The sequence below is a fragment of the Glycine soja genome, chromosome 9 (assembly GCF_004193775.1).
Source record: "Glycine soja cultivar W05 chromosome 9, ASM419377v2, whole genome shotgun sequence".
Taxonomy (NCBI): domain Eukaryota; kingdom Viridiplantae; phylum Streptophyta; class Magnoliopsida; order Fabales; family Fabaceae; genus Glycine; species Glycine soja.
In genome coordinates, this window is record NC_041010.1 from 11,104,372 (window position 1) to 11,118,928 (window position 14,557).

At 37.9% G+C, this 14,557-nt stretch overlaps 1 non-coding gene across 1 annotated transcript; it reads right to left on the reverse strand.

Moving 5' to 3' along the window:
* Positions 1-11,189: 11,189 nt before the first annotated feature.
* Positions 11,190-11,296, reverse strand: LOC114369070. The gene has a single exon (XR_003657530.1). It is a non-coding gene; the product is annotated as a small nucleolar RNA R71 (small nucleolar RNA).
* Positions 11,297-14,557: the final 3,261 nt, after the last annotated feature.

Sequence of the window (14,557 nt, forward strand, 5' to 3'; positions counted from 1 at the left end):
CCTCTTCTCTCCCTATCAAACCCTTGCAATTGTAAAGCCTTTCATGAAAATAAGAGGCTAAACCCCTCATTGTTGGGAGCCTAGCAACCAAATGCTCATGACATAATTTCTTTCCTACCATTCGTTTATTGTTTTTTTTAATTATTATTGTCTTTTTTCTATGCTTAATTTCATTGATTGTGGTCTGATCACCCATATTCATGGTATATTTTAAGGGTTTAGGCATTGGGAAATGTTATTCTCTTAAGAACTGGGAAAGGGCATCTAAATGATTCATATCTAGGGATAGAATGATATTGTTTAGACTATTCTATGCATCTCTATTCATAATGCAATTTAACTAGTTTATTCTCTTAAGGGATTAGGAGATGGATTAGGTAAATTAGGCTCTTTCACTTGAGGAATCATGGTTAGAGTAAATGAGTAGATGTCGATGATAATTGGAATAATATTAAATAGACAAAAATCATTAACATTACATCAAGAGTAGTTTTGGGAAGCTAGACCCCCACATATTCGCATTCTCAATCAACCTTTGCATCACAACCCCTAAAGTGTTTGTTTTTCTTGCTCTTGCCTGTTTTAGATAATTAGTTTAATTTTATGTCAATTTACTTTTAATTTACCATCTCTTAAATCTTTAATTTAATTTATTAATTTCTTAAAAATTGGGAATACTCCAATCTAAGTACAAACAAAGTCTCTGTGAACTCGACACACGAACTTCTGTTTTACTTTAGTACTTGGGACAATTTGGTGCACTTGCCAATGAGTTAACAAGTTTTTGGCACCATTGCCGGGGAATTTGTTCTTTGTACTTGGTAATTTGGATATTTTAATTTTAAAGCAATTAGTTTTTATTAATTTCTTAATTTTTTATTTTAAAAAGAAAAAAATATTTTTTTTTCTTTTAATTTTTTTATATTTTAATTCTTTGATAACCTGCTTGGTAGTTGTTTTCTTTCTTGTATGTGAGGTATAATTTCAAGAAAAAAACCTTACTCTTTTGGATCTAGAGATTGAAGCAACTTGTAGAAGAAACAATGCCGCAAGAAGGAAAGAACAACAAGAGGTGTAGGCCAATCAAGGACCATCATCCTCTGTATCAACTTCCTCCTTCCCTATGATCAAACCACATCCAAATTTTGAACAACACATTATGATAGGGAACCGGCCACAGAGGATCACTCTAGAAGACTACTCAGTTCCTCTACACCTTAGTACTTTACAAGCATAGTCCAACCTGAAGTTCAAGTTACCAACATCACTTATCCACAATCCCTCATCCAGCTCATTCAAGGGAATATCTTTCATGGCTTACCAAATGAAGATCCATATGTTCACCTTGCCACATACATAGAGATCTGCAACATAGTGAAGATAGCAGGAGTTCCAAAAGATGCCATCCACCTCAACCTGTTTTCCTTTTCCGTAGCTGGCGAAGCAAAAAGATGGCTTTACTCGTTCAAGGGGAAAAACTTGTGGACATGGGAAAAGGTGGTAGAGAAGTTCCTGAAGAAGTATTTTCTAGAGTCCAAGACCACCGAGGGGAAGGTGGAGATCTCTTCATTCCACCAATTCCCTGAGGAATCATTGAGTGAAGCTCTAGACCATTTCTATGGTCTACTCTGGAAGACTCCTACCCACGAGTTCAATGAGCTAGTTCAGCTAAACATATTCATTGACGACTTGCGACCCCATTCCATGCAGCTTCTCGATGCCTCTATTGGTGGAAAGATCAAATTGAAGACACCTGATGAATCTATGGAGTTGATTGAAAATATGGCAACCAGTGACCATGCCATCCTTCGTGATCAAGCTTACACGCCTACAAAGAAGAGTCTTCTTGAGCTCACATCTCAAGATGCATTACTAGCTCAAAAGAGAAGGAGCGACCATGCCATCCTTCATGATCGAGCTTACACGCCTACAAAGAGGCATTACAAGCTCATTGCCAAGAAAATAGAGACCCTTACAGAGACATTGAACAAACTTCCTCAACAATTTTATGCAGTGCAATCGGCTCATTCTTCAGTCATACAAATTGGAGGATGCAACATTTGTGGTGGGGCCCATGAGTCAGGCATATGCATAGCTCAAGACGATGCATCCAAAGAAGACAACTACATGGCCATTCCCAACTGCCAAAGGTTTTATCAAGGAAGACCTCCAGAATACAATCAGGGGGGAAATTTCTCTCAAGTCCAGGGCTGGAGATCCCATCCTAGGAATAACTTCAACAAAGATCAAGGTTGTCCATCCATCTGGCCTTCCAATCAAGGGCCTAATCTTTATAAGAGGACCACTAAGCTAGAAGAGACTCTGACTCAAATTATGTAGGTTTCTCTGTCAAATCATTAGAGCACTGAGTCAGCCATCAAGAATCTGGAGGTACAAGTGGGCCAATTAGCTAAGCAATTGGCTGAAAAGTCCATGGGAAATTTTGTGGCCAACGCGGAGAAGAATCCAAAGGAGGAGTGTAAGACAATTTTCACCAAGAGTCTGAGAAGGGAGAGTGTTGAGAAGGAGAACAAACTTAAGGGAGTATTGGAGGATGTGAGTGATGAGGAAGGAGAGGAAAAACAGAGAGAAAAGGTTAAAAATAAAGAGAAAAAAATTGAAAAAAAATGAAAAAAGAAAAAAAGAAAAAAATGAAAGTAAAGAGAGTGGTGATAAGGACTTAATCACTAAGACCAAAAGTGACTTAGCTCGAGAGGCTAAAAAGGAGATACCATCAGTCCCAGTGAAGAATGTCCCATATCCCTTGGTGCATCAAAGAAAGAGAAAGAACGATATTTTGCTCATTTTCTTGACATCTTCAAGAAGTTGGAAATCACCATTCCTTTTGGAGAGGCCTTACAGTAGATGACGTCATATACCAAATTCCTGAAGGACCTTTTTACAAAGAAAAGGAAATACATCAATAATGAGAGCATCATGGTGGAAGGAAATTGTAGTGTTGTGGTCCAGAGGATTCTACCACAAAAATTCAAAGATCCAGGAAGTGTAACCATCCCATGCTCTATTGGGGATGTGTCAGTGCGGTAAAGCTCTCATTAATCTGGGGGCAAGCATCAATTTGATGTCTCTCTATGTGCCAAAGAATTGGGAACCTGAAGATTGCTCCTACTAGAATGACTCTTCAACTAGCGAACCATTCTATTACCAGACCATATGGTGTAGTTAAAGATGTCCTAGTTAAGGTTCACCAATTCACTTTTCCGGTGGACTTTGTGATGATGGACATAAAAGAGGATTCTGATATCCCCTTGATATTGGGCAGACCATTCATGCTTACTACAAAATGCGTTGTGGACATGGGGAATGACAACTTGGAGATGAGTGTGGAGGACCAGAAAGTCAACTTCAACTTGTTTGAGGCAATAAAGCATCCCAGTGATAGCAAGACTTGCTTCAAGGTGGAGGCAATTGAGCAAGAAAATGAAGCCAAGCCAGTCATGAATCCAGCAAACCCTTCCATTGTCTTCTCGAGGCCAAGGCGGGTCAGGGCCTGAGCCACTCTAGACGCTCCACCAACTCCACCTCCGATGATCCCTCCTCCAGCCACCTCTCCTACAGTCGGCAAACCTTCTCCCTCTTCCTCTCAACTGCAGCAGCTCCTCCCCATGTTGTAGACCCTTCACCACGGTTGGTACCTACTAATGCAGAGCCTCTACCATCTCTTCCTCCAGCAGCCGATGATGGCGCCAGAGGCATTCCTAGCCTAGGTTGTTTGGCCAAGAGTTCAACTTCCTTTTGTCGGGAGGGGGGGTGACACCTCTGGCACTGGTGGTGATGATGCCGCAGATGCAGAAGCTGATGATGATTATGTTGCAGACATCACTACTACTCAAGGAACTTGGGATCCAGGGCCGCCACATGATTAAGGCCCATTTTGATCAGGACTCTTTTCTTTATTTTTAGTTTTATTTTATTTTAGTTTATTTTACTTTCAATTTATTTTCTCACATTTATGACAATTTAATTTCGGTAGTTTAATTTTAATAGTTTAAATTCATTCATTTAATAATTTTAATTTAGTTTGATGCATGATAGAGAAGTAGGGTACTTATTGATTGGTTGCAAAACTTTTTGAGTGAATCAATTGCATAAGTGAGATAAATTGCATACTTTTGTGAAATTTCTGATTCTTGTGTAAGCAGGCATCAGTGTAAGTGTTGGAGTGTTAATTAATCATACAAGAGTGAAGAGGTTAGTATTTCTGACAGAAAAACATGGAATGTGAACCTGAATGCTTCATAAAAATCGATGAGTTGTGTGAACTTTAAACTGTGAGAGAACGATTGGTTTTAATTTTCCGATTTTGCGTGATTCTTAGATTGTTTGAATGCATGTATGATGTGGAGATGATCAAGGCCATGTTTATTTTATTTTAGCCACTTAGCCAAAAAGTCATCTTGTGAATGAATATATCCCTTAAACCCTTGTTGTGCCTAATGTAAATTATTTGTCATTAGAATCCAAGCCTAATGAAATTGATATTGACTAACTACCCTTTCTTAGGTTGTAGGAGATTGCTCATGAATCCAGACAAATTTGTCCCAAATTTGGGGGAGTGTTTTTGGGTGAATTTTTATTGCAGGAATATGAATAAACAACACAAGCTAATGTAAGTCAAAGTATATGGTATTACTCCAGCCAAGTACTAATGTCTATTACTTCTTCAAAATAAATAAATAAATATCTTGTTATTTTGAAGAATAAAAGCTCGGGTAAACCATGATCAAAGAAAGTGGATGTGCTGAAAAGAGTAGCAAAATAATAAGGTTGGTGTAGTGAAAAAAATTTGAGTTATGGTTTGTCATGAATTGGGAGAATGAATGTTCTCCTATATCCTAAGCTTTGAATCCAAGAAAAACCATGATTCCTTTGTTAGCCCAGCCACGTTACAAGCCTGATAAAGTCCTTAATGATCCACATTGTGCATGTATGATTGCATTGATTGAGATGATGTGCAAAGTTAGGAATTTTACAATTCAATTGTTGTAATTAAAACACTTATAACTGAAACACTTGCGAGATTAAGAGAAACACTAGCCTTGTGAGGAATAAAGATTGGTGACTCATTCGTGTGACTTGTCATTCTTGCTAAATGATTCATCTCGAAGTGCATCATTTTCGTACTCCTTTCATGAACTTATGACAACTGTGAACTTGAGAATAGGTCAATGAAGCTTTTGGAATGTATGTAGTTATCTCATGTATTGTGATTGGTAAACTCTAAACTTTATCTCAGTGTAATTAGTTACTTTTGCTTGAGGACAAACAAAGCTTTAAATTTGGGGGAGTTTGATAGTTTCTATGTATAGTTATATTTTGGGACTAAATTATGTAGGAATTGTTAATTTTTCTCTCATATTTCTTCCTTTTCATGTGAATAATTGGAATTTTAACATCAATTAAGTTTTTGTGCAAAACGTGTTTAAAGTTTGTGAACTTACAAAGTTCTTGGTGAATGATTGACGCAGAAAAACAAAGTAAAGCCCAAAGAAGCAAAATTGAAGATCTAAAGTTGCTCGTTCGGCGCATCTCAGGCGCCCAGCATGATGCAGTCGCTTAGCGGGCAATGCACGCTTAGTGTCAGGAAGTATGGAGAAGTCTAGATTAGGAAAGGGCACTTAGCGTGAGTTATGTGTTACCGCCATACTCGCTAAGCATGGCAATCGTGCTTAGCGCGAAGGTTGCGTGAAAACCAAGATGAACTGGACCTATAAAAGAAGGAGAGGGAAGAAGGAAAAAAACACACTGAGACACAGAGCTCTACACTGAATATCCATGAAATTAGAGTTTTCAAAATAGGAGAAACCAACCTTTAGGAGACATTTGTTCTCTTCATCTCCATCCTTCTTTATCTTCTTCTCTCCCCATTACCCCCTTGCAATTGTAAAACATCTCATGACAATAAGAGGTTAAACCCCTCATTGTTGGGAGCCTAGCAACCAAATGCTTGCTATGTAATTTCTTTCCTTCTATATGTTTAAGGTTATTTTAATTATTATTGTCTCTTTTGTGTGCTTAATTTCATTGATTGTGGTTTGATCACCCATATTCATGGTATGTTTTTAGGGTTTAGGCTGGGAAATGTTATTCTCTTAAGAACTGGGAAAGGGCATCTAAATGATTCATATCTAGGGATAGAATGATATTTTTTATACTATTCTATGCATCTCTATTCATAATGCAATTTAACTAGTTTATTCTCTCAAGGGATTAGGTAAACTAGGATTTTTCACTTGAGGGATCATGGTTAGAGTAAATGACTAGATGTGGGTGATAGTTGGAATAATATTAAATAGAGAAAAATCATTAACATTACATCAAGAGTAGTTTTTGGAAAGCTAGATCCCAACATATTCGCATTCTGAATCAACCTTTGCATCACAACCCCCAAAGTGTTTCTTTTTCTTGCTTTTGTCTGTTTTAGATAATTAGTTTAATTTTGCGTCAATTTACTTTTAATTTTCCATCTCTTAAATCTTTAATTCAATTTATTAATTGCTTAAAAATGTGGAATACTCCAATTTAAGTACAAACAAAGTCCCTGTGGACTCGACACTCGGACTTCCATTTTACTTTACTACTTAGGATAATTTGGTGCACTTGTCAATGAGTTAACATGTACCACAATTGTAATGGTCCACCTTCATTATATAACCAACAAAGCTAAAGATTTTATTTCCATTTAATTTAAAAACTCTTTACTTAGTTTGTTTATGAAAATATTGGTAAAATTTTCTCTAATTTCCAAGCTAACCAAAGATTCAAAACTTAAATTATAAGAACTTTATATACTAAGCTTAACTAAATAAAACCCAATACCAAATGGAACTTTCACATATCACAACCTACTATAATATCACACTCAAAATAACATAGTACGATGTATACATTCATCTTCTTTGCAAGGTAATTACATAATATCCCTAAGTTGGTCCATTCTATTCATAGGACTACATAAATGAAAACAAAGAATGTAACATCCTTGATTTTCAACTTCTCAACAGCTTTCAAATTACGACACTTCACACGGTGGTACTTCACTCTACATTTTTGTTGGTCAGAACCCTCCGTAGGTAGCCTATTTTGAGACCTCAAAAATCAACTTTACCTACTTCCAGGATCAATGACTGATCCCATAAACCAACACAAGACTTTTTAGAGTGTTTTGTTTTCATTCACACACTTTATGGAAAACTTCCCAGATGGTCACTCATCCTAAAACTACTCCAAGCCAAGCATGCTTGAGTGTAAAGTTCTTAAGTGATGAGCTACCAAAAAGTACATGCATCTTGTTGGTATAGGAAGAACCAATTAATTCCTTTAAGCCATCTTGAGTTGTACAATCTCATACTTGCACAGCCTCTAGATCCCTCTCATTTTGGTGTGATTCAATCGGGGAGTTACAAAGAAGACAACAGGTATTCAATCCAGTGCACACCCTATCCACAAAGTCTCCAAGAGGAAGATGCACCTAAAAACTATATGCTCTCTAAACATGTAGTTTGAGATCATCACAGTCACAATAATGTATGTTGCATGCACGGATAAGCTCACTAGAACAAACATATTTAAGCACAACTTGAAATTAAATAAGAATATGCATGTATATATAATTATCTTTATTATAAAACTTTGCATCTTAGGAGAAAGATAACAAAGGCATTTAACTCACCAAAAAGGGATTTCATAAACTTAACCGATCATTAACATCATATTTCAATCACCAATTTTCACCATAAGACATCCATTATTAATAATTATTATCTTATCTTAATTCAATACTCACAAATGTACACCAATAAACAACTACAAATAACAACTTTGTAATCTAACCATCTTAACTGTTACATACAATATCATCATAACATAAATCCAACTACATGTTGGATCAAGTGGCCTCGGAATAATTAAGAAGGGGGGGTTGAATTAATTATTCATGTACCTTGACAAATTAAAACTTATCCTTCTTAATGTTACTAGATTCAATTAGGCTTTACTACTAAGTTATGTAACTTAAAGAAAAGTAAAGCGTAAAAATAAAGTACACAGCAGAAATTAAAAAGTGTAGGGAAGAAGAAGTGATGTGTCATTATTTTCTCCTATTTCTTAACCCTTTTTGCACCATTTTAAGTACTGATTAATCTTAATTGTCAAATTAATTAGGCAGTTTTATTATTTGGGCCCATTCAGCTAATTTGATGTTTTTAATCTAATTTCAAGAATTATTGAAGCAGTGGGCTTGAATCCAGAATTGGGCTTGGACTTGAAGAGGGCAGACTATTTTATTCTACAAAATTTTATCTTATCTAGACTTTATCTTATCTAGATATTATTTAGATTTGATCTCATCTAGATATTATTTCATCTAGATCTTATCTAGATTTGATTTTATTTTATTTATGGGCTTGTATTTAAAACATATTTGTAAGCTTTGGGGCGGGAAAACTATATAACAGCACCAAGGTTCTAGTTTACGCTCTCTTCTCTTCTCTCATATTTTCGTTTTTAGTTTTAGGCTTTTAGACATTATTTTCGTTTTGCAATTCCAGCTTTTACTTTTCGTTTCAGCAATAAAATTTCATTCTTCAATCTATAATTTCGTTCTCTATTTGATTAATGGAAGGCTAAGTCCCCAACGTTGTTTTCTCTTGAGGATCAAGCACAATTCTCTTTAAGGTTCTATTATTACTGTTAAATTTTGTTCAGTTTTTCCTCTTCACTAATTACTCTGAATTTGTTGCTTTTAATTCATGCATGCTTAGTGCTTGATTAATTGTCTCTGTGCTTAATTTACGTTCATGCTTAATGATCGTTTATGAGTAATTGGTGTATGTGTTGCTTAATCACATAATGAATGCCTTATGTTGAATTTTGCTTAGTAATTTAATTTAGGGTTGGATTAAGTGGTTGAACTGATAAAGGATAAATTCTCGCAACCTAGGATAAGAGACTTGCTTGTGAATCAAGGGGAAACAACGTGTTTTAATTCTGATATTTTCTAATTCACATTTATTCGCTGTTTAATTTACAAAAGCAAACAAACCACCCCCCCCCCCCCGATTCATTACTATTTTCCTAATATCTGTCATGAACGTTTGGTTGACCATTGCACGTTGGGAGATGACCTAGGATCACTTCCTAGATACTACATTTTTAATGTTTATTTGATTCGGGTACAGCCTCGATCAAATTTGGCACCGTTGCCGAGGAGCAGTGTCCAAAGGTTCATAATAGCTAGTAATTCGTGTTTTATGTTTTATGCTTTCGTGTGTTGTGTTCGTGTTGCGTTAAGTGTGTTTAGAGTCTTGTTATTTTGTTTAGTGTGGTATTTTGTTTTAGTTTTTCTGTTTAGTACTTCCCCTGTTTTAGTTTTGTGTTTTGCTGTGAATAGTGATTTGCGACGGATTTAGCGACCACTTTTGTTGAACTGGAAAACAGGGTAGTAGTGGAAATCCCTTAGCGACAGATTTTAGAGACCACCCTTGCTGAATTAATTAGGATTTTTTGTTTTGGTAGCTATATTTGTTATTTTTGGCTGAATTTTTTGTGGTCACTTCTTTTGATCCATGTTTTGTGGGAAAAATAGCTGGAGCCCTTAGTTTGGTCAGATTTGAAAGTTCCAAAAAAGTAGCAAATTTGATTTTGGTCAAAACTTCAAACGGCCATAACTTTCGCTCCGGTTATCAGAATCGCTATTATTATATATGTATTTGGGGTAGAAAAAAATTTCCCATGTCATGGCAGCCTGCCGTAGGCCGGCTGAGGTCTCATTCTTCCAAAAATTGCGATTTTGTCAAATTTTTTTTATTTTCCAAGTATTATTCTCTTATTTTTCTCAACTTATCATTTTTAGCTTCTATAGTTAGACTTTGAATTTTTGTTTGAAATTTTTGTGTTATCTTCTCATCATTTTATAAGGTTGCTCACAAAATTTCAAGTCATTTGGATATCATTTAATGGTAGCTGTAGTTCAAACCTACACTGTGTTGGGTTACAAGTGTGAGGTGAAGTCCCACATCGAGTAAAAGTGGAGAGGTTGAGCACCATATAAGTGAGGAGAAGACCCATAAACCTGAGCCTTAAGGTTTTGGGTTAGAGTGTGGTGTCAGGTCTCCTTATGTGGTGGCTCGTGGTCCACAGGTGTACCCCTCGAATCTCCCCAACAATTGGTATCAGAGCCGATGGTTCAAGTTGGTGACCGGCTCAGACGAGTATGCAAGTACCGCAGGTGGCCCGAATGGCTAGCGGCACAGCGTGCCCCGCAGGTGGAGCGGGGTGGCCAAAATGGCTAGCGGGCAGGGCAAGTACCGCAGGTGGCCATGGCTATACTCGTGGATGATAAAAGACTTCCCCTAGAGGGGGAGGCTATCATGTGGAAGAGACTCACACTTGAGGGGGAGATGTGTTGGGTTACAAGTGTGAGGTGAAGTCCCACATCGAGTAGAAGTGGAAAGGTTGAGCGCCATATAAGTGAGGAGCAGACCCATAAACCTGAGCCTTAAGGTTTTGGGTTAGAGTGTGGTGTCAGGTCTCCTTATATGGTGGCTCGTGGTCCACAGGTGTGCCCCTCGAATCTCCCCAACACACTATTACTTGCATAAAAAGGCAACTAGTTGTGCATGCTGAATATAGTGTATGACTAGAGGCAATCCATCTGACTTACAACCCTTTGATCCTGAGATAGATAGGACATTTCATAGATTAGTTAGACATCAGTTAGTACCTTTTGAGCATCCTGAGCATTCTCTTATTGGTGATTTTGAGCATTATTGCTTTGAACATTCTGAGAACATGGCACAACCTCCACCCCGTGAGAGGACTCTAAGGGAAATGGTTGCACCTGATTTCACCTACGAAAGCTTGTGCATCCAATACCCTGATGAGGATGTCCCATATGTTCTTAAAACGGGACTAATCCATTTGCTTCCAAAGTTTCATGGCCTTGCAGGTGAAGACCCGCATAAACATCTAAAGAATTCCATATTGTCTGCTTCACCATGAAACCCCCAGATGTCCAGGAGGATCACATATTTCTGAAGGCCTTTCCTCATTCTTTAGAGTGAGTGGCAAAGGACTAGCTCTATTACCTAGCTCCATGGTCCATCACGAGCTGGGATGACCTCAAGAGAGTATTCTTAGAAAAAATTTTCCTTGCTTCCAGGACCACGACCATCAGAAAAGATATTTCAGGAATTAGGCAACTTAGTGGAGAGAGCTTATATGAATACTGGGAAAGATTTAAGAAACTATGTGCCAGTTGCCCTCACCACCAGATTTCTGAGCAGCTTCTCCTCCAATATTTTTATGAAGGACTCAGTAACATGGAGAGAAGTATGATAGATGTTGCCAGTGGTGGAGCCCTTGGAGACATGACCCCTGCTGAAGCCAGAAATTTAATTGAGAAGATGGCTTCAAACTCCCAGCAATTTAGTGCCAGAAGTGATGCTATTGTCATTAGAGTAGTGCATGAAGTAGCCACGAATTCATCTTCATCAGCCGAGACTAAGAAGCTTGAAGGTAAACTAGATGCCTTGGTTAACCTGGTAACCTAACTAGCCGTGAATCAAAAATCTGCACCTGTCGCCAGACTCTGTGGTTTATGCTCCTCTGCCGACCACCGCACAGACCTTTGCCCTTCTGTGCAACAATCTGAAGCAATTGAACAGCCTGAAGCTTATGCTGCAAACATCTACAATAGACCTCCTCAACCTCAACAGCAAAATCAGCCACAACAGAACAGTTATGACCTCTCCAGCAACAGGTACAGTCCCGGGTGGAGGAATCATCCCAACCTTAGATGGTCGGATCCTTCACAATAGCAGAAACAACAACAACAACCTTATTTTCAGAACGCTGCTGATCCAAGCAGACCATACGTTCCTCCACTAATCCAACAGCAATAATAGCAACAGCCCCAGAAACAACAAATAGTTGAGGCCCCTCCACAACCTTCCCTTGAAGAACTTGTGAGGCAAAAATGACTATGCAAAACATGCAGTTTCAACAAGAAACCAAAGCCTCCATTCAAAGCTTAACCAATCAGATGGGATAATTGGCTACACAGTTAAATCAACAACAGTCCCAGAATTCTGACATATTACCTTCTCAATCTATCCAGAATCCCAAAAATGTGAGTGTCATTGCATTGAGGTCGGGAAAGCAGTGTCTAGAACCTCAACCAGCAACATCTTCCTCATCCGCAAATGAACCTGCCCAACTTCACTCTACTCCAGAAAAAGATGATGACAAAAACTTAAAGAGTAAGTTACCTAACAATTTCTATGCAGGTGAATCTAAAGAGAAGCAGCATATCCCTCTTCCATTCCCTCCAAGAGCAATTTCCAACAAAAAAATGGAAGAGTCAGAGAAGGAGATCTTGGAAACATTTAGAAAAGTAGAAGTAAACATACCTCTGCTGGATGCAATAAAGCAAATTCCAAGATATGCTAAATTCTTGAAGGAGTTGTGCACTAATAAGCGGATGCTTAAAGGAAGTGAAAGAATTAGTATAGGCAGTAATGTCTCCTCATTGATTGGTAAATCTGTTTCCCAAATCCCTGAAAAATGTAAAGATCCAGGTACATTCAACATACCTTGTATTATAGGGAACAATAAGTTTGACAATGCCATGCTAGATTTAGGAGCTTCTGCTAGTGTGATGCCTTTGTCTATTTTTAATCCTCTATCTCTTGGTCCCTTGTAGTCAACTGATGTGGTAATTCATTTAGCTAATAGAAGTGTTGCCTATTCTGTTGGTTTCATAGAGGATGTCCTAGTTAGAGTTGGTGAACTAATTTTCCCTGTTGATTTTTATATTTTGAATATGGAGGAGGGATTTTCTAAAGGATCAGTTTCCCATCATTCTAGGTAGACCTTTTATGAAAACTGCTATAACTAAGATAGATGTATATGCAGGCACACTATCTATGGAGTTTGGTGATATAACTGTTCATTTTAATATTCTTGATGCTATGAAACACCCATCCGAAGATCTTTCTGTATTTCGTGTTCAAATAATTGACCATATTGTTGATGAATACATGATTGATCTTCATTCTAATCTGCATGCCTGCCACTCTTCATGCATTGAATCTGAACTTGTACTTGATCATATGACTGAATTTAATGTTGAGAGTGAATCTGAAATTGATATTAATTACATGTCTGGTGATGTTTTACCTCTTGAGATTGATTTTCTAGAGTCAGATAGAACTAACCATGTTTCAGGAAGTACACATACCTCTGACTTTCTTTATGAGGTACAGGCTGAGAAACCATCTCTTTCTACCATTATCTAGCCGCCCACACCAAAATTGAAGCCTCTGCCATCAAATTTAAAATATGCTTACTTAGATGATAACAAAAGTTTTCCAGTAATTATATCTGCCTCCCTTGCTGATGAGCAAGAGGAGAAGTTGTTATCAATTCTCAAGAAGCATAAGAAGGCTATAGGCTGGACTCTGGCGGACATTCCTGGTATTAGCCCATCCACATGTATGCATCAGATAAATTTAGAGGATGGGGCTAAACCAGTAAGACAGCCACAAAGAAGACTCAACCCAGTGAATCTTGATGTAGTGAAGAAGGAGGTAACCAAGCTTTTGTAAGTTGGCATCATTTATCCTATCTTCGACAGCCAATTGGTGAGTCCCGTCCAGGTAGTCCCGAAGAAAACTGGCCTCACCGTGATCAAAAATGAGAAGGAGGAGTTGATTCCTACTCGGGTGCAGAACAGTTGGAGAGTCTGCATCGACTATAGGAGGCTGAACCAGGTTACCAAAAAGGACCATTTTCCACTGTCATTCATTGACCAGATGCTTGAACGCCTGGCAGGTAAATCTCACTACTGCTTCCTTAATGGTTTTTCTGGTTATATGCAAATCACTATTGCTCCTAAGGATTAAGAAAAGACCATATTCACCTGCCCCTTCGGCACTTTTGTCTATAGGAGGATGCCTTTTGGCCTGTGCAATGCCCCTGGTACCTTCCAGCGGTGCATGATCAGTATTTTTAGTGATTTTTTAGAAAATTGCATAGAGGTGTTTATGGATGATTTCACTATATATGGATCCTCTTTTGATATTTGTTTGGATCGTCTAGAAAAGGTTTTGAATAGATGCATTGAAACTAACCTTGTTCTAAATTTTGGAAAATGTCATTTTATGGTTGAGCAAGGTATAGTTTTAGGCCACATTATTTCCAATAAGGGCATTGAAGTAGATCCTGTAAAAATTTTATGTTATTTCACAATTGTCTTACCCCTCTTGTGTGCGAGAAGTGCGATCTTTTCTTGGTCATGCAAGATTCTACAGGCGCTTTATAAGAGATTTTAGTAAGGTAGCCCTTCCACTATCCAACTTGTTGCAAAAGGAGGTGGAGTTTGACTTTAATGATAAATGCAAAGAGGCCTTTCATTGCCTCAAAAGAGCACTGACTACCACCCCTATCATTCAGGCACCTGATTGGACAGCCCCATTTGAGCTAATGTGCGATGCATCCAATTACACATTGGGGGTTGTCCTTGCTCAAAAGATCT